At 44.8% G+C, this 20,746-nt stretch overlaps 2 protein-coding genes across 2 annotated transcripts in view; one reads left to right on the top strand and one right to left on the bottom strand.

Moving 5' to 3' along the window:
- LOC129604858 (uncharacterized) overlaps window positions 1-8,697 on the top strand; it is a 175,683-nt gene extending 166,986 nt beyond the window's left edge. Inside the window, exon 2 of the mRNA XM_055512973.1 lies at window positions 4,176-8,697. The gene's annotated coding sequence lies outside the window, so the exon portion shown is untranslated. The remainder of the gene's footprint in view (window positions 1-4,175) is intronic.
- Window positions 1-20,746, bottom strand: part of LOC114870512 (microtubule-associated protein 2-like) — a 61,525-nt gene that overhangs the window by 23,131 nt on the left and 17,648 nt on the right. The window contains exon 3 of the mRNA XM_029175292.3: window positions 1,884-1,952. The gene's annotated coding sequence lies outside the window, so the exon portion shown is untranslated. The remainder of the gene's footprint in view (window positions 1-1,883; window positions 1,953-20,746) is intronic.

Here is a 20,746-nt window from a genome sequence, read left to right as displayed (position 1 = left end):
GACAGATTAAATATATGTTTTAAAACACCCCTCTCCCCAGATCGCTAGACTCACAAACAGGTAATGGAGGATGAGATCAAGAGTAGACAACCCCTTTTATGCCCTAAAGCGCCTGTTTTTATACATGGTTAGGTTTATCAGTACCAGATTAATCTAGAAGCCTAATCTAGAATGACATGGCTGCATCTCTCCGTGAGTGAATATTTAGGAAGTACACTTCAGCAGCTGTTTTGAGGCCACTTTGCTTGCTTTAGGAGCCTACAGTAAACAATGTCCTCTGTTGATCTTGACTGTATTCCTTTTGGCAGTCAAAGCAACACAGAGTCAAGAAACTGATTTCCCCCCATTTAAAACAATTAAACACTTTTACTTTTTCAAGGAAAGCTGGCACAGGCTGATTACTGTGTCTCTGCTACTTTGCAGTCCTCAGCCTCAGTTTAGGTAACTACATGTTTAGTGGAATACATCAGCCCTACTATGCTGATGTCACTGTTTCCATGATGATATCAAAGCTTCGATGGGGGGGCAGTTAGGAGAGGATGCTCACGGCAGAAAGTCATTCCCGAGCCATTCCAGTTCATCAATAAACTCATGGCTGGTTGCTGGCTGGGCTAATGATGTACAGTAATCTTAGCTATACCTTCGCTGGTGGTGCTGATGGAGGTGATACAGTATCTTAATATATGTTTTTCTATGGAAGAAAAAGGCAAACACAGCTACAAGCAGAAGGAAAAACTAAGAGTAAAATATATAACTAACACACAGAGGCTCACCATCCCCAGCCATGATGCAGTTTCTCGCATCCTTCTTGGCCCAGGGGATTAGGAAGACTGACGACAGTTTACCATCTCCCATCCCATGCTTTGCTTACACACACCTACACACACCCTACTCCAACCACCCAGCACATACACAACACCCTCAAACGTAACCTTTCATCAAAGCCTGCAGATTAATCCACACGCCCAGATCCCTCTGGCTGGGAGCAAACTTATTGTTAACATAGGCTCAATATAGATACACACAAACACAAGGCTGTTCTGAAACAACACTATATATCACTATAATTTGCATTTAGCTACTTGCTCTATCATGTCTTTTGCTACTCTACAGATTTTAGCAGAAAACGCAAAAGACATGAGATTATACTCATTGAACTTCATGGATGAAGTCCATGATGTCATGCAAGAAAAAAGTATCTTGCATGACATCAACCAAACAATCGCCCCTTTTCCCCTTCCCACATGTTGCTGAGCATAATATCTTCTCTATTATATATCCATGAACAGCCAAGCTAATTATGTGGCTGAGTGCAGTCACTTAAGAGTCAACTCCCAGGGCCCCATGAGTCATGGGAAAAGTGAGTGTGAAATGTCACAGATGATATTAGTAACATATCATCTGGCAGTAGGCTAGACTTGTATTGTTTTGGTTTTCATTTAAGTTACTTAGCCATGAGAGGGGATGTAGGTTTTTAGCCATGATACTGATATGACTGTTTGGAAGGTAATAGCGGTTGATCAGTTGTTACAACATACACAACATTAGCCTTGACTAATATAAATTAACAGATACTGAGTGAACTGTCATGATATACTCTACAGGTGTCCCCAGATGAAGTAACCTACCCGCCTTTTCTTTTTTTCCCCAGTAGCAGTTTGACATTTTTTGATGCTGAGCATTTTTGAAGTCTCAGGAACTATTTGATGAATTCCAGGAATTTTAGTTATTTAGCTATATTTGTGCTCTGTCTGAATTTCCATTGGTCTATCTATTGTAGGTTGTTGCTTTATAATTAAATTGACTTGTAAGGAACCTGAGCATAGTGATGTTTGCCTCTACTTAAATGTTTGCCTGGGAGAACTGTGTCCTCGCCAGCTTACCTGACTTGGAGGATGAGCTTCACTGACTGATGACACAGGCAGTTGGTGAGTTGATGTGTCTTCTCTGAGCTGCATGAAGGACAGAAGAAATAAGAGAACACATGTTAGCGCAGGACTAGAAGTTAACCAACTCAAAGAATGACAGTAGCCTCTTCACCTCATTTCCACACTTGCCACCACACTGAACTGTTGACCCTAATTACCTAAACTCCTGCACCTTCTTCACCTCAGGCCCCTGTAACCTCTCTGTTGTACCTTGACCCTTCTCGTTTAGACACATGTATTCTGTCCTACTACAACTGACTTTCATGCCTCTTCTTTCCAGAGCAAACCTCTAACTCTCCAGCTGTTCCTCCACCTGCTCCCTACTCTCACTTCAGATCACAATGTCATCTGCAAACATCATTGTAATCTTCTTTCCACCTTCTAGATGACACACCTAGCACTTTCCTACCTGTTTCCCTGATAACCTCTGCTGTAGTTTTCCAGTCATCTGGAAGCTGTTCCTGACCAGTGTTATGGGAAAAATTGTCTCTTCCTTATTTCTATGTGTCTTCCTTACTTCTATGCAGTTATTATATGATTTATGACTTATGTTCTGCAATTAATATCTTGTGTTTTGTCTTACTGTATGCATTTGACATTTGACCTACATTGTTCAATGGTTGTCTCTGCCAGAAAGACTCTCAACCTCTAGCTCCCAAACCCAAGGCTGGGATGTTGTTTTCTCTGTCTGTTGAGACTTGGTGCTCCTTTCTCACAGATAGTTGGATGTCAGCAATGCAGGTGTGAGAAAGTAAAAATCTTCACACACACTGCGACAGGGAGAAGATGGTGCATGTAATTTGATTGGGTTAGAAAGACATTCCACCCTAGTCGGACAGAGAAGCTAAAAGGCAGAAGCAACTTGAGGATCGTGGGCTCTTTGCATCACACCTTCGTGGTGTGTGCACTGATCTCCCCAGCTGGTTTTTTGGTTTGTTGATGTGCACGATCAACATCCATGCTTTTTATTTGCTTTCCCATTATTTTTATTTTCTTTATTATTTCAATAAATCGCACAAAAGGACAACTCTCTCTCATCTGCTTCTTTATGGAAAATTTCCACCACAGAAATTGGCGTTGTCGGCAGGATCCCGCGGCAGGTCGTCTGGACGGTGTGACCAGGGACGATAGTCCTGAGGACTAGGGTCGCTCAGCCTCCAAACCTCTACAGACATTCAGAGCTGGGAGGACTGCTCACCCGTCTGGATCGCCTCTGACGAGATCCACGAACTCAGATTCAAACTCAAATCCTAATTTGGCTTGGCTCGGTGAGAGAGATTCCTTTTGATTTGGGAAAAAACAAAAGGATTGGAACTTTTTTTTTTAATTTAGCTGAAACATTTCAATTGGTTGAAAAAAAAAAGAAAAAGAAAAGAAATCTTCTATTTGGTTGAAACACTAAATTTGATTAGGAAAATTAATTAGATTGAGAAAAAAAAAATCCCAATAATACATGTTATTAATTAGGTGAAAGTCTGCTCTGGGTGGTGAGACGTCGGTTGCTAAGGGTTGGCTCGTGGAACCGAGCTTCCGTCTGTACTGAGGATACAGACATGTTTTTTTGATCTGTGCGTGGTCCACATGTGGGGGACTGAGTATAAAAGACGGCTTCTGAAAGATGGAGTGCGTTTGCAGAGTGAAGTATTTTCAAGATACGAGGGACCCGGGCCTAGAGGGGCCTAACGTTGAGGAAATACTTCGTGAAAGGCTCTGTCGCCAGATCAGGTTGGTTCCCTTTTTACGGAGACGTCCGATAAAAAGGCATTTTGGGAAGGTTCCGGCCGGAACACACAAAAAAATCTAAGGCAGGAAACCGCTGGACTCTGAAAGACGGGTTCGGGGCAATTTGAGTCTTCACCACCAGACAGAAACCGTACAAAACTAAAGGTAATTAAAAGTAAAAAGTTAATATGGTTATTAGTGCGTTTCATGTTTCCATGAGTGGGAAACTGGTTATGGGTTCAAAAGGAGAATCGCTTTGTGTAAGGACATACGCACCTTAAAAGAAAAATTAGAGACAAAAGAAAATACTTGAAAAGCAAAACTATCAAAACTAAAGCCCTAAAAGAAACAAAAGAGAGATGAGAGTAACAGGAAAAAAGGAGATAACAACTCTGGGGAAGAATTGTTTGCACTCGCCACACACACACACACGCACACCACATACCACACACACACACACCACACACACACACATCATGTTAAGAGCAAATGCTCCCATTGTTTCTGCTCTTTGTCCTAATGCAGAACTGAGCGCGATGAGGGTAAATCTGGATCTGGACTCCTTTCCCACCATCAGCAGAAGAACCGAAGGAGAAGAAGCGCCGACCAACAACCAGAACTGGGTGGAAGCTCTGACACCACAGCAGCTGGAGGACACAGACCACAGCATGGACGCCTCAGCGACCCTCACAACGTCTGCAGCCATCACGTTCTGGGCTCATCAGATGAACCAGCTACTACAAGCGTGTGTGTCTGACACAGACACCTGCTTATGACAATCAGCAAAGGAAAACAAGAACAGAGCAACAGCAGAGTGAGAAGACGTGCTCTGACACAGACACTGGTTGAAACAACAGGAGAGGCTTCAGACGTGATCGGCCCAAAAGAGCTGCATGCGAGAATCCAGGAAAGGTCTGTCATCGAGGAACAACTGTCCCATCGAAAGGCTTCACCCACTGGCGCTCACATCAGACTGATGGTTGGGGAAGGAGGAAGGTGACGGTTCCTTTTCACGTGACGTACAAGACGGTACCGCAAACACACACACACATTCATACACGCAATGAAGAAACACGCTTACAGCTGATACACGCTCAAATTCATGTTCATGCTTATCTGCTCGCAATGAAGAATCGCTTTTTGCTCAAAAAATCCCACAGAGTGATTTTCAAATGATGACAAACAGCTAAATGACAACTGCTGCATGACTTTACAGTCTGATGGGTTTAAACTATTTTAACTTGCAACAAATTCAGTAATAAAATCCTTCATGTCTCTAAAAATACTTGTGCACAATATAGGTTTGTCTGGCCAGACTATAGAAAAACAAAATCAGACTATAGAAAAACAAAACAGACTATAGAAAAACAAAACCAGACTGTAGAAAAACAAAACAGACTATAGGAAGACTGAGACTGACTGAAACAGACTATTAATGACTATTAAAGGGAAGACGACTATTAGAGAGAAGTAATAATAATTACTGTACGTACCAGACTATTAAAGAAAACTTATTTTTTCACTGTCTTATGCAACATCTGACAGGGAGACACCTTGAGATTTATTGTTGCTTTCAAATTTATGCCCAGTTAATTTTTAGGAAGAGATCTCATGTGTAGTTTAGGTATTTGATTGATTTCCACTCCAGACGGAGTGCAGGTTACATCTACAGACATTCTAAATAATCCCTCTTTTGTTGCTGTTAACTTCAGCTCAGCTGTGCTCTTATCAGTACCTGCTGAGGGGGGCTGTAACTGAGGCCCTCAAACAGGCTGCATCACAGCTTGTTTATGATTTCACACACACACACTCAAACTGACCTCAACTTCATTCTTTTGGGATGAACACAGGTCTGCGCTTGCGATTTCTTTTACTAACGAACAAAAAGATTTTTATTTTTATTCTACAGTTCCACACGTCCCTCTGTGAAAACATGATGGAGACAGATGACAGGACGTGGGTTCTTTCGTGAACAGATGTCAACGGGGTGGAGACTGGTGAACGACTTCTGACCCCATGTGACATATTTACCTACTTTGCATACTTTAGAAAACTTTTTTTTATTCTGCCTGTCATGTGCAGCAAACAGTGAACTGGGTACCTCCACATTCTAATGACACACATTACACGCTTTTGTTTTTATTTTCATTTTTCAGAGGACGCTCTGACCCAACACTCAGCCTTACAGGAAGCCCCTGCTTCCCTGTGACTCACACACAGACATGATGTAGGTTTGATCAGAGGCTGTGAACCAGTGGTCATCACACCTAAGTCTGACCACAAACCATGTAAACAACAACACCCTCTTAAAGGAAGCCATAGATGGTGTTACTGCAGACACCACTAAGATACTGAAACATTGGATGCTACAGGCCACAAAGAGAGCCTGTTTAAATTACACTTTGTTCAGACAAAGGTTATTTTCTGGGTCATTGTAATTACAGCTGATGGCAAATCCATCTCACCCAACAGAGTTAAAGCAATTTGAGACCTGCCTAAACCGTGCACGTATAAACAGCTGATGTCTTTTCTAGGTCTTTGTTCTTATTGTAGGACCTTCAGTCCTAACTTTACTGTCTTTGAGGCCCCACTCAGGGTTCTGATGCAGACGTCTTCATCGTCCACTTCTTGTCTCACGTGGACGTCTGAGGCTGAACAACGTTCACCGACCTCATGCTTGCTCTTCAGTCGACTCTTACTTTGGGTCTTCCTGTTCTGACCCTACGCGACCTTTTACTCAAACAGTGCATGAAAGATCAGGTTAAAAGACTTCTGTTCTTTTGTCCTCATACTGTGTCTTTGATTCTTTTGGAATAGATCACATCTTTCTACAGCCCGATGGCTTAGATGCAACACCACCTTGCTCAACATGCTGAACATTACTATCAAGAGGCCGTCTTGAAGTCTGGCTCTTTGCTAAGACACTACTCTGCTCAGGCTGCAGAGTTGACCACATTGACTGAAGCTAGTAAACTAGCAGAAGGAGAGTCTTTTACCATCTACAGACTCCACAGATGCTTGTCACACGTTGGTTCTCTGTGGAAGCATGGGAAGCTTTGAAGTCTGATTGCAAACCTATCTCACATCATGATTAGGTTGCTGCTTTGCTGGACGCTGTCCTGCTGCCTACAGCTAATGCTGTTTTTACATCATCAGTGATGACTTTGTTTCTGCCGACATGCAGCTGCAGACGCTGCTGCGAAGGTCACTGCCCAACAACCCCTCCCTCTCCTGATCCTCATTTCCCTTTCCAACTCTCTCTATCCTTTCCTTCCTCATCTCCCTGTGCTTTAAACATTTTGTACCTCACAGGAACTCAGACTCTGGCAGACGAATGGTTCCACCTGTAGCCATGGAGTCTGGTTTGGGCCTGACGACAAACCGTGCCGCCCAAACACTTTTTCCCCACAGTTCAGATTTACTAACAGGTGAAAACAGGCGACAGGACCAGGGGACTGGGCGATCGTTAAGGAGTTCAGGAGGAAGCATTGGGACTCCACGGTGGCGAGGCCCCTTCCAGGTCCTTCTGACGACCAACACGGCTGTGAAGATCGCAGAAAGAGCGACTTGGATCCACTCCATCCAGGAAGGTCCCGGATCCAACAGACGACCCTCCATCCACATCTCACGGAGAAAACCACCACTAAAGAAAGGAACTGAGAAGGACGACCCTCGCTGTGCTCACACACGCACTGAGGCGAGGCTGCGTTGACCGTTCAGCTAAAGGTGTGAGCCAAGCGCCGCCTGAAGCTGCGTCCGTGAATCACACTATCAGACCATAAATCTACACACACGTTCCTGAGAAAACACACACACGAGCAGCCTTGAGTTGCCGACGCTGGACGACGTGTAGACTCTTCACATCACGGGAGTGACAGTGACTCAGACGACATTGGGAGGAAACCTGACGGTGATAACGAACCCCAAGTGTCTCTGTGATCAGCTGATCACAACCTGAAGAACTCCAACGAACTGGCAATACTTCAACACACAGGTTGGAAACAATCTAACGCTACTGTTCAACAGAAGAAGCAGATTGTTACGAGACATCAATTGTAAACATGCTTTGTTAGACTTCATTTTATGTTACTTGGATTGTTGTCTTTATCATATGATGTTTCTATGTAACTTTACACACTACTTTTGAATGAGAAAATTTCACATAATTCACAACACTGAGTTTAAATATCCTAAAGTTGATTTGGTGTTTAATTTGCTCACAATCACTTATTCACTGCTACAATTAGTTTTTATCCTTCATCTACAGATGACAGAGGTTATGAGAAAATGAAATGAAATCTATCTTAAGATTACTGTATATGATACAGAACCCCACCGGAAACCTATGGCTATCATACATTAATTGTCTTTATTACATTACAATTGAATGGCCGTAGACACGTTGTTAGCAGAGAAAAGAGGCGTTGTGTTTATGTTTGGAGAGGCATGTTGTACTTACATCCTGAATAACACTGATTCTAATGGTATTGTGGCGAAGGCGCTACACGGCCTTCAGAGTCTCAGCTAACTCTGGTATAGATTCTTCCTCTTGGAATTGGCTAGACGAGATGTCTGGAAAATGGAAATCTGTTCTCATTTCGTTTCCTTTATCATTGTGATGGCTGTGATTCTCTTGTTTGGTTTTTGCGTTATCCCACTGGTTAGAGGTCTCATCATGCGTGCGACCTCAGCAACACTCTCGTATCAAATGACACAATGCACTATGTTCAAAAACCCCAACTCTAATTCACTTAATGACTTTGACAATGGTCTTAGGCTATCTGACCACAAAATATAATATGATACAAATATGATAATGAGCTTATTTTCTTCACATGCCGATACAGAGGTTATTCTTGTATGACTACCCACCAAAAACAGCTCCCAACCATCAGTCCCTAAGTTACTTGCATTTTATATGGAGGTGTATTTGGAATCTTGATGAGTTAATAGCCTTATTGTTTCATTTGCAAGGATCTTTTATTATTACAGAATGTGATGTTGACAATTTTTTTTCTTTTATGGTTTGATTAATGTGTACTCAAAAGGGGGGGAGTGTTATGGGAAAAATTGTCTCTTCCTTATTTCCTATGTGTCTTCCTTATTTTTAATGCATTTCTATGCAGTTGGGGAGTTGTGTCTCTGTCTGTTGAGACTTGGTGCTCCTTTCTCACAGATAGTTTGGACGTCAGCAATGCAGGTGTGAGAAAGTAAAAATCTTCACACACACTGCGACAGGGAGGAGATGGTGCGTGTAATTTGATTGGGTTAGAAAGACATTCCACCCTAGTCGGACAGAGAAGCTAAAAAGGCAGAAAGCAACTTGAGGATCGTGGGCTCTTTGCATCACACCTTCGTGGTGTGTGCACTGATCTCCCCAGCTGGTTTTGGTTGTTGATGTGCACGATCAACATCCATGCTTTTTATTTGCTTTCCCCATTATTTTTATTTCTTTATTATTTCAATAAATTGCACAAAAGGACAACTCTCTCTCATCTACTTCTTTATGGAAAATTTCCACCACACCACCCAGAGCCTGCCTCAGCTCCTGCCTGAATTCCTCGCAAGTTTCTTCATTCTTTAGCATCTTTTTAGGATGTTGTCCACCTGCGTGCTCCTACTGTACCTCCACTTTTGTACGTCACTTTGTGTTCCTCTCTCTTCTGGAAGTAAGTGTTGACTATAGCCATTTCCATTCTCTCAGTCCACCACCATCTGTTCTTTTAGGTTCATTTCCTTTACACCAAACCTGCCCCTTACCTCCTCATCACCTCTGTTCCCCTCACCAACATGCCCATTAAGGTCTGCTCCAACCACTACCCTCTCTCCTCTGGGGATACTCTCTACAGTATGATCTCCTCTAACTCACTCCAGAATCTCTCCTATCTTCTAACTCACAGCCAACTTGTGGAGCATACCCACTGACAACATTCACAATCACCCCTTCGTTTTCTACCTTTAAGCTCATCACCCTGTCTGAGACTCTTTTCAACTCTAGAACTTTTTTCACAACTTCCCCTTCAGGATCACTCCTACCTCGTTTATCTTCCTATCTACACCATAGTAGAACATTTTGTATCCTCCTCCAACACTACAAGCTTTGCTGCTCTTCCACCTCGTCTCCTGCACACACAGTGTATCCACCTTTTTTCTCTCCATCATGTCTGCCAGCTCTCTGCCTTTCCCTGTCATTGGGCCAACATTAATAGTCCCTCTTCTCAGATATATGCTCCTGCCTTTCCTCTTCTCTCTCTGCACACAAACCCTTCTGCTGCCTCTCCTTCATCCAACAGTAGTCCAATTTCCACTGGCACCCTGTCGGTTAACAGCATCGGTGGCGGGCGTTGTTAACCTGGGCCTCAACCGATTCTCATGGACAATTCGCATTTATAGTTTTTTAATTTAATCTTATTTGGTTTTACGTCAGACGCCCTTCCTGAAACCTCTCTATTTATCCGGGCTTGGGACCAGCACAGAAGTCACAGGTTTGCAACCCCTGTGGCTAGATTAATATATAGTGTCATGTACTTTACAGTATTTGTACACATATGTAAATTTGTAGTAAAGAAAAAAAATTAAATAATCCACAGAATCTGCTTCATAATAAAGTAGCCAGGATTTGCTTTAATAATATGAGAAGGCCAAAGACCAAAGTCCTTCTCTCAGCATCATGAGAGAAATGACTTTGAACAATTTCAAGAACAGGTGTTTTTCCAACATTTTTAATTATAGTGGACATATTAAATGTAATTTAAATATATTTCTGGCACTGTTTACATTAATACAACAATTTCTACTGCAAAATTTGATTTACCTAAACTTAAACAAACTTACAACAAATATTTCAAGTTAGAAGGCTTCATGACTTTGACTGGCGACTACATGAAAAAAATGGAGGCAACAGAAGGGACATTAAAAATCCTACAAATAAATAAAAGCGATTATTTTTAATGAAAAAGAGAAAATGTGTATGTCCTGCCTATGCCAACTACAGAGACTCAAGAAGTGAGCTGTTTTTTAAATTTGTGAAAATTCTTGGATTGGTCCACTGGGCCTGAGCCAAAGGATGACTTCAAGCTTAAGCCAGACATGAAGAAAGACAGATTTGTACGTTTAGTCTGATTTGGGACTGTAAGGAGGTGGAATACAGAGCGTCCTGTTAACATCAAAACAGTGTCAAAGGGCCAAACAGCGCAGTTGAACAGAGAAAGAAGGAGATGGAAGATGAAGTTGGGGGACACGAAGTGAAAGGAGGAGAGATTCTCCAAACAGGAAGGAGGTTGATTTATTTGAGGAGAGAGAAAGACAAGCCTAGAGTGAGAGTTTCCAAAAGGAGGAAGGACACTTTCCGGTTTCTATTCAAATGTGTTTAGGTTTGTTGTGATTCATGTTTTAGTTTTGTAGTTCTCTTTCGTTCATAATTTTTACTTCAGAAAATTACAAAACTGAAACATAAAGAAGGTCTCTGGTTGTAAGTTGTTTGTGTTATTTTCAAGTTTTATGCCTCAGAGACACTAATCTTTGCAAAACAAGCATTTTAAATAACAAAACACATCCTATGTGCCTTCAGTAAGATACAGTATGCAAATGTGTTCCTGGTTTAATTTCAGGGAATGATGGATAAGAGGGAATGTCAATAACATTGACACATTCCTAAGGGTTGCCACTGTGAATATGTAGGGTACGCAGAGACACTGATACCTTATTCCTGCCTAACATACCTGTATTACTGATGTATGCATGATGTATGCTGAAGTATTACTAAGTATTTACTAGTATTACTGTGGTTTTCCTGTACTTTTATTATACTGTTGTATCCTTTTGGTTTACTTTCCTGTTGGTGTTTTTACTGGTATTACTGTTGTTTACTGCTGTTTTTTTCTTGCACTAATTTAACTGTTTTCCTTTTGCACAATTTTTTTACCGCTGGTGTTTTACCTTTTTTGTCCATCGTTCTGCTGCTGTAAACATAAAAATTTCCCCACTGTGGGATTAATAAAGTCGTATCTTAAATATATCGGTATCGAAAACTCAACAAAGTCAACCCAAACATAGATCACTTTCTAAGGGAAACAAAATAATATCACGCAAAGGGAGAAAAAGAAAGCCACAAGCAGTGGCAATGGAAGAAATAAATTACAACTAACAGTGACTGAGAGGGAAAATAAGGAAACTAAGGTTACACAGGAAGTAATGCCTCTTCTGGGAAAAGTCTAAAGGGCCAGCTGAGGAAACTTAGCCAGAAGAAAACAGGGAGTAAATGACAAAGTTCCCAGTCACAAAATATCAGCAGAAACAAGTCACAAACAATCTGCATTCACAAACTGATGCAGGTTATAAATGGAGAAAACAATAGACTTTTTTCTTTTCAGTAATGTTTTTGCAATTTCTTCTATAAAAAGCTCAACTAACTGCACACTGTGAAGTATCTAAAGCGCATCATATCTTATCTCCAAACTCATTAAGCTGTCACAAGATGTGGCACTAATAATTTAACATCTACACTATTCTATCAGTCGCTCCAGATGACCATCAAACCACCAGCACAGCTTGCTGGTTACTTTGAAGGAAAGACATTGTCTGCACATGGCTGCAGGGCTGCACAAACAAACCAACCCCCTTGAGTCCCTTAAGGGCAAAACCAACTCGGCTACACATTTTTGTGCCTGACCCTTATCCTGACCTGTTTGTTCTTCCCATGAGGAGAAAATGCCAAACGAGTCAAAAGAAAAAGGCAAAGCAAGGAGACAATGGAGGAAGGGAAGAGTATGGATGAAAGACATAAGGGAGCGAGGGGAAGAAGGTCAGAAATTGACCTAATCCACAGATTTGAGGCAAACAGGAAATGAATCTTAATCTTAGTGCTTGAAACCTTGCAAAAAGGTCTATTAAAACTTGCTGAACTTTGCAGAACTAAACTGGCAGAGCATACAGAAGGATATTTGCAGAACTATGTGGTTCGGTTACAGTATCTGAAGCAGTGCTGTCTGCAGTAATGACAGCATGTTAAATCTGCCTATTGATCGACCATTGCTCATCATGCTGTACCTTCATTAATGTAATCTTCGTTCTATAATTTACCAAAACCAGAACAGAAAAAATTAATTTTTTTATTGGCTCTGATTTGATTTTAGCAATTTAATCTTATTTGGCCCCAAGTGGAAGAACAACATGCGCTGATGTGTCCATGTGCTGATCTTGTCAGGAGTTTGGAGCAGGGATCACTCAGCAGGAACATTTATTATTGTTTATAGTAGAACAGACTTTTTATGGATGAGGCACAACTTACTCAAATATCTGTAAGCTATTAAGTGTATGATACTACTGTATCATTGCTGCTTCGGCCAAAGGCAGGCCAAACATGATGCAAGGTAAATTACAAGATTAAAAGGGTCATGCAAATAAAATCAGACACTGATTTAACTGTAACACTACTGATGAACAAAGCTACCATGTTTATCCTGACTCTGGCGTGTTGGCGGGTTTCCTTCCAACCTGTGGGTCCATCCAGCAAATGGGACACAGCCTCAACTGCACTTTCCAATTGTTTCCAAACTTGGCCATGGTTCCTATTTCCTTACAGACAATTTTTTAACATACCCACACACTCACCCACTCACAAACCCACACTTTATTGATTAATGGGTAAATAATTTTAAAAGATCACACAGCACAGCAACTGCAAATATCATTTTTCTTTGTTAGCTTTTTATCTTCTGCTTGCTCGAATATTTCTTTCGGATTTCCACTCCTTTTGCATCTTCTGTTTGTTCAAGGTACTCACTCGGACAACAGCTCCATGCTCTCGCTTGACTTCGTTCGCCCAGCCTAACTCTCCTCGCTCTCTCATCCCGGACTGTTTCGTATTTCTCTTTACTTCCTTTAACTCCGGCCAGCTATATCATTCTCTGATCTATCAGATCAGGTGATCTAGCCCCAAATATTCCCTAGCACCTGCTGGCAGGGGGAGACACCGCCCCTCCTGTTCGGATTCCAATTAGGAGACCTTCTCCATCTCCTCCATTCCCAACTCCTCGATGGGGATTCCGTCCGATACCATGTCCCTTTCCAGCTTTGTGGGGGAGATTCATTCTGATGCCTCCCGCTTCCCAGGCCTTTCGGAGGAGATTCTCTCAGTTCCCACTCTTCCTCCAACCCTGGAGTTTCTAGCCTGAAGGTTGCTTTTCTTCATTCTGGGCCTCCCTGGATCCTTATACTTTCTTCTCCCTCTTGGAACTTGTCCTTCCCTCAACTCCTTCCACTCATAGCCTCTTCCTGGGACTCAAGCTCGGACTCAGTTTCATTCTCCTCGACGTTGTTTTCTCCGTTTCTTTGACACTAGACTAGAGCGTCCGATATCGCCGAGGTGAGGATAACAGTGGAAGATCAGATAGACGCTCCAACAGAAATACCTCACTCTGCGGGGGCAGAGAACAAACACACTCCATCCTTTACATAATCTACAAGTCAAAACCAATGTGAGCAGCAGTTTCCCTCCATGCCTTATAAAACCATGCAGTGTCACAATCTGTCACTGAGATCAGCAACGTGAAGGACTTAAATGCACAGCACTGTGTTTGGTGTGAGACGGAACCAGAGCCAAAGAGGAGGGACGACGAAGAGCTGGAACCAGATGGGACGCCGGAGCCAGAGACATGGCATCGCATGTTCAATAACGTCGGAATCCACCACAAGAGGGCAACGTTCAACATGTTTACGATATCCTTACTGCAGAGCGAAGTCTTGTTAATTTCGTTGTAGACTTCCAGCTGTAGACTCTGGAACTTCAGAAGGTATCAGATCTGACTTAGACATCTGTGCATCTGTCCAAACCTTATGGACTCTTCAAGCTGAATTTATCAAGTTGAATGAACAGTTAAAATCACAAACTGATGTCGCTGAGAAAGAGAGATTAAGGTCATTAAGTCCTAAGCACATCCAGAACAGCTGAACCCAGGAAGTCCTCACGAAAGAGAAAGTTAACCTCAAGGATGCTAGAATTATAGCAACAACAGACTAACCAGAGAGAAAGTAAATTTGTCAAGCTGTATAAAAGTTGGAAAGAGCAAGATGGAGCCGCACAAAAGAAGCTTAAGGAAGAATGCTCTGATCAAGACTTGACATGATGGGTATCATTGAAGAGGCAGAGACACAAGTAAGAGATGTTTATGAAGGTATATTATTGCAATCAGCACCTTCTACTGATATTTGTATAAAAAAGGATTCCTGCACAGCAGTTACAACAGATTTTATGGGCTTAATGAAAGTACGCATGAGTGAAGTGGGACAAGATAAGTTTGATGCAAGGCCAGAAGGCATATTCCAAAGCTGATTCAAATGAGAGGTGTTATGAAAACAGAACAACCTATGGTGAGGTGACCAGTTGTCCTGCAGTCCCAAATAAATAATTATAAAAAAGTAATAAAAAGAAAATACGTAAAGGGAATGAAAAATAAGGGACAAACATCACAAACAATGGAGAGTCACTACTTCAAGCTCTACATGACTCAGTGGTTTCGACCAGACTTCCTGCACCAGTTAAGCTAAGACAGTTCAGTGATTTTTTCACAGCCTACAGCAATGCCATCCCACATGTTAAGGGACTCCAAGTTTTAAATGACTGTGAAGAGAATCAGAGGATGCTACAAAATCTCCCTGACTGGGTGACCTCTCGCTGGAATCGCCATGTCACAAAACAGCTACAACAAAGATTACTCTAGTTTTAAGGAGTTTACTGACTTTCTGGCTCAAGTACCCACAGGCTAATGTCTTCATCACAAATCTAGAAGCCTGTGACAAATCAAATACGGTGATGAAACCATCTGACACGGCGGAGAGCAGCTCAAAGGATCCAGGTGAATCCAAATGGACAAACACTTCACATCAAATTGCATGTGTGTTCTGTGGAGAAAGCTACTACATCCACAAATGCCAGATATTTGCCAATCAGTCCACAGACAACCAAAGAAAGTTCACTCTGGACAACAAATTGTGTTTTGGCTGTCCTAGAAGAGGGCATAATTCAAAAGATTGCCAGAAAAAGTCTAGTTGTGCAACATGTAAGAAGCGTCATCCAACACTACTTCATGAAAATTGTTGTGCAGCAGACATGCCCTCTCAGGCAGTGGACAGTGCGCCCTACCGCGTTCAATTTGTGGCTGATTTGACCGGGGGTCGGCCACCTGTAACACCCATGTTTTCAATGAAAAAAAACAACACTGGGAGCCGTGGAGGGCGGCAATATAATACTATTTGAGAACATTCAACATTTGTTTTTTAATCCAAAGAAGACATAAATGTCAGGGCTCAGAGGTTTAACATTTTATATTTTATTGACAGAAGATCGTAGCAATTAACAGCATACCTATTCAGTCCTCGTACTCTTTTATATGGAATACAAGCAAAGATCAAACTTAAGCGTTATATTACGCCTTGTAAAACTATAAAAACTGTTCAGATCGTTTACAGACGATAAAACATTGTCAAGGCATCGAAAAGGACAGCTAATGCGCTTTTCCCTGCTTTAAACAGCTGCTGTAACTGAGAGCAACCCGTGTGGCATCGCCAGTCAATCTGGAAACGCATTCATTGGTTTGGACACTTTAGGTGTGGGAACTGGGTAGGAGACAGCAGCAGCGACAGAAGAGCAACTGAATAGAGTTGATGTTTTTGTGTGTGTGTGTGTGTGTGTGTGTGTGTGTGTGTGTGTGTGTGTGTGTGTGTGTGTGTGTGTGTGTGTGTGAGAGAGAGTGAGAGAGAGAGAGAGAGAGAGAGAGAGAGAGAAAGAAGGAGAAGGGAGGAGTGAGAGCGCGCCCCCCTTTAGGGGCGTAGTGAGATGGCACAGCTGCGCGCGTGTGCCGGTGAGTCCTTTGAATGGAGGGCGCGTGTCTGGCGCTCACAGCAAAAGGAGCGTGTAAAGGAGCGGGAAGTGGGATTAGCATGAATAAGGCTTGCGGTCACACAAACACGTGGGGCTATATTCGGTGATATAGTCACGTGATCCAGAAGCGCGCAGTGGTTGAAACGTGCGCTTGGCGTGGTCACAGCAGAAACAGAGCGCCGCACAATACCACAATAAAGCACTTAAGCTAGCACATCACAAATTACAACACTTCAATGTGCACCTCTTAGATTCACGCCGATCTATAACAGCGTTACAGTCATGTGATCGCGGAAATACACAGTGATCAGATCGCATGTTCAGGAAAAGAAAACAACACAACAATAAAACAATTACTGATCCCCTAGGAGTTCTACTCTGCTCAGACTTAAAAGTAATGCCTAGGCCTTACTGGTGGGAAGATCCGGCGTTGCGTGCGTGCGTGCTTGCGCTATTGTGGTCCGATCCGTCCAGGTGTGCGTCGCGGTGATCGCGTTGTGATCAGCTGATGTGGCGGCGAGGCAGGCAATGGTTCGGTACACGGAGAAACTCAGCGACGGTACAGGTAAGGGCTAGACAAACTCACTGGTCAGACGGCCGGGCAAAGGTCAATATCCAAGCGAAGGTACAGAGGCAGGAATCAGCGGTCAGAAGCAGGCAGGATCAACAACATGAGACAATCAACTAGAACGCTGGATAGTGATACAATGACTCGACAATCTGGCGTCTGACTGTTGGCTGAGGTGGTGCTTAAGTACTGAGTATAATTGCTAGTTATTGTCAGGTGTGCATGGTGAACCGGGATGAGAACAGCTGAGACGAAAACAGGAAGTCCTTTCAGATTAAAACAGGAACTGACACGAATTGTGACAGTACCCCATCCAACCCCCCCAGGGCGTCTACCACGGCGCCCACGGAGCCCCCCCCCCCCCCCCCCCCCCCCCCCCAACCAGGGCGGGCGGCAGGTGGTCTCAGGAGGAGGGACCGAATCCCCGAATCCCCCGAATCGCTCGGGTGCCGGAGCAGGGTGGGTGGAGGGAGGCCTTCAGGAGGAGCGGACCGGATTCAGAATCGTCCTCCTCTGTGGGGAGTTGGCTGGGTTGACGCGTCCCGTCCGGGGACAGGGCCTCGGGATGTGCGGCGTGGAACTCTCTGATGATGGACTTATCCAGAATGCCGGTACCCAGGAGCGTTCGTCCGGCCCGTACCCCTCCCAGTCCACTAGGTACTGGAAACCCCGTCCTCTGCGCCTACAGTCGCGGAGCTCCCGGACCGTGTAGGCAGGACCTCCATCCACGACCCGAGGAGGTGGAGGTGGCTGGTGATGGGGGACCATGGGGCAAGATCGGAAGTGCTTGAGCCGGCTGATGTGGAATGTGGGATGAATCTTCATGGTTCTGGGCAAGGAGAGTCTCACAGAAACGGGGTTAATGACACGCGACACGGTATATGGACCAATGAATTTAGGCGTTAACTTACGCGACTGAGACTGTAGACGGAGGTCCATGGTAGACAACCAGACCTGGTCCACAACCTGGTACTCTGGACCAGGTGTTCGTTTGCGGTCTGCCACCCTCTTGTACCGGTCCTGGGACTGCAGCATAACCCTCCGCGCCCGTAACCATGTGAGACGGCAGCGCTGGACCAGCGCGTGTGCCGACGGAACGTGGAACTCCCCCTCCAGGGCGGGAAACAAAGGTGGCTGGAACCCATAAGGGCACTGAAAGGGGGTTAAACCGGTCGAGGCGCAGGGCAGAGTGTTATGGGCGAACTCGACCCATACCAGCTTACTGGCCCAAGATCTTGGGTTCCTAGAGGCGAGGAGCCGTAGTCCCACCTCCAATTGCTGGTTGGCTCGCTCGGTTTGAACATTGGATTCGGGGGGGGTACCCCGATGACAGACTAACCTCCGCCCCAATGAGGTTGCAGAACTCCCGCCAGGAGCGAGAGACGAACTGGGGTCCCCGATCGGACACAATGTCTATTGGAAATCCATGAATACGAAAAACATGTTCCATCATAGCTTGAGCCGTCAATTTGGCTGATGGCAGCTTGGGTAACGGGACGAAGTGGGCTAATTTTGAAAATCGGTCTACCACCGTCATGACTACTGTGTTTCCCTGGGAGGGTGGTAGACCGGTCACGAAATCCAACGCCACGTGTGACCATGGGCGGTGCGGCACCGGCAGGGGTTGGAGCAGGCCCGCCGGACGCTGGTGGGAGGCTTTGCCCATGGCACACGTGGGGCAGGCAGCGACGTACTCTTGTACATCCTTTTTCATGGTTGGCCACCAGAACCGTTCTCCTACCCTGAATGTGGTGCGTGGAGCCCCCGGGTGTCCACTCACTGCTGACGCGTGGGCCCAGTGGATCACCTCCCCTCGGAGGTCTGGTGGCACAAACAGTCGGTTGGGTGGGGCACCGCTTGGAGCTGGAAGGTCTCGCGTGGCCTCCCGTACCTGACGCTCCACCGGCTAGGCAACCGCACCCACCAGCCACCCTGCTGGTAGGATGGACTCAGGCTCCGCTGGGTCCTGCTGCGAGTCGTGCAGACGAGATAGCACATCAGGTTTTACATTCTTCGACCCGGGGCGATATGACAGGTGGAAGTTAAATCGTCTAAAGAATAGAGCCCACCGGGCCTGACGTGAATTCACCCTCTTGGCTGTCCTCAGAGATTCTTGTGGTCTGTGTACACCAAGAAAGGCTGGTCTGCACCCTCCAACCAGTGCCTCCATTCTTCCAGAGCTACTTTTACGGCTAGTAACTCTCTATCACCGATGTCATAATTACGTTCTGCTGCTGACAATTTTCGGGACATGAAGGCGCATGGATGGAACCTACCTTCTGCTGGATCCCTCTGAGATAGAACAGCCCCTACTCCTGAATTGGAGGCGTCTACCTCCATGATAAACTGCCTTTGTGGGTCAGGCATCCGCAGCACCGGTGCTGTAGTGAAACTGCGCTTTAGGTGTTGAAACGCCTCCTCTGCCTCTGCCGTCCACTGAAACGCAGTCTTGCTTGACGTTAGTGCATGTAATGGGGCCGCAATGCTACTGAACCGCCTGATGAATTTACGTTAAAAGTTAGCGAACCCCTGGAAGCGTTGCACCTCCCTGCGACTCTGCGGTACCGGCCACTCCTTAACTGCTTGGGTCTTGGCCGGATCCATCTCGATCTTGTCCTGTGAGACGATAAACCCCAAGAACGAGGCTCTGTTGGCGTGGAATTCGCACTTCTCGGCCTTTATGAACAGACGGTGCTCCAGTAATTTCTTCAGGACTAGACGGACGTGTGTAATATGTTCCTCCTTGGAGCGAGAAAAAACAAGGATGTCATCGAGATAAACAAAGACAAATTCATTGATCATTGGCCCCAACACCTCGTTCACAAATGCCTGGAAGATGGCAGGGGCGTTGGTGAGGCCAAATGGCATGACCAGATACTCATAGTGCCCGTTTGGGGTGTTGAACGCTGCCTTCCACTCGTCTCCCTCCCGGATGCGCACCAAATGGTACGCGTTGCGGAGATCTAACTTTTGAAATGAGTGGCCCCTGACAACAGCTCAAAAGCAGAGGACAACAATGGTAAGGGATACGAGTCTCTGATAGTTATGTCATTGAGGTAATCAATGCAGGGCCGCAATGAGCCGTCCTTCTTCCCAACGAAGAAAAACCCCGCTCCGACAGGGGAAGACGAAGGACGGATTATTCCTGATGCAAGGGCCGCGTCCAGGTACTCTTTCATGGCTCGGTTCTCCTTAGGCGAGAGCTGATAGAGTCTCCCCTTGGGTGGAGTAGCCCGCGGCCGCAGATTGATGGCGCAGTCGTGCTTTCTGTGGGGGGGCAGAGAAGTCGCTCTGGATTTACAAAATACAGGACTGAGGTCATGGTAGCATTCAGGGACTCCTGTCAGATCCGCCTTCTCGACCTCCTCCCCTGCGGCTGCTGCGACTGCAGACTACTGCTGAGTAGACGAAAGCTGGAAGCACGTGTTATGACAGTCCATGTCCCATCGGTTCACTTCCCCACTCCGCCAATCTAATGTCAGGTTATGCAGCCTCAACCAGGTGTGTCCTAATACAACCGGGTGGTAACAAGACTCTACCACAAGGAACGTTATTCTCTCGGTATGCGCGTCTGCAAATGTCATGGTTACCGGCTCCGTATGATGTGTGACCCTCCAGAGTCGCCGTCCGTCCAGCACCGCCGTCTCC

The sequence above is a fragment of the Betta splendens genome, chromosome 2 (genome assembly GCF_900634795.4).
Source record: "Betta splendens chromosome 2, fBetSpl5.4, whole genome shotgun sequence".
Taxonomy (NCBI): Eukaryota; Metazoa; Chordata; class Actinopteri; order Anabantiformes; family Osphronemidae; genus Betta; species Betta splendens.
This window is presented reverse-complemented; position numbering and strand designations above follow the sequence as displayed.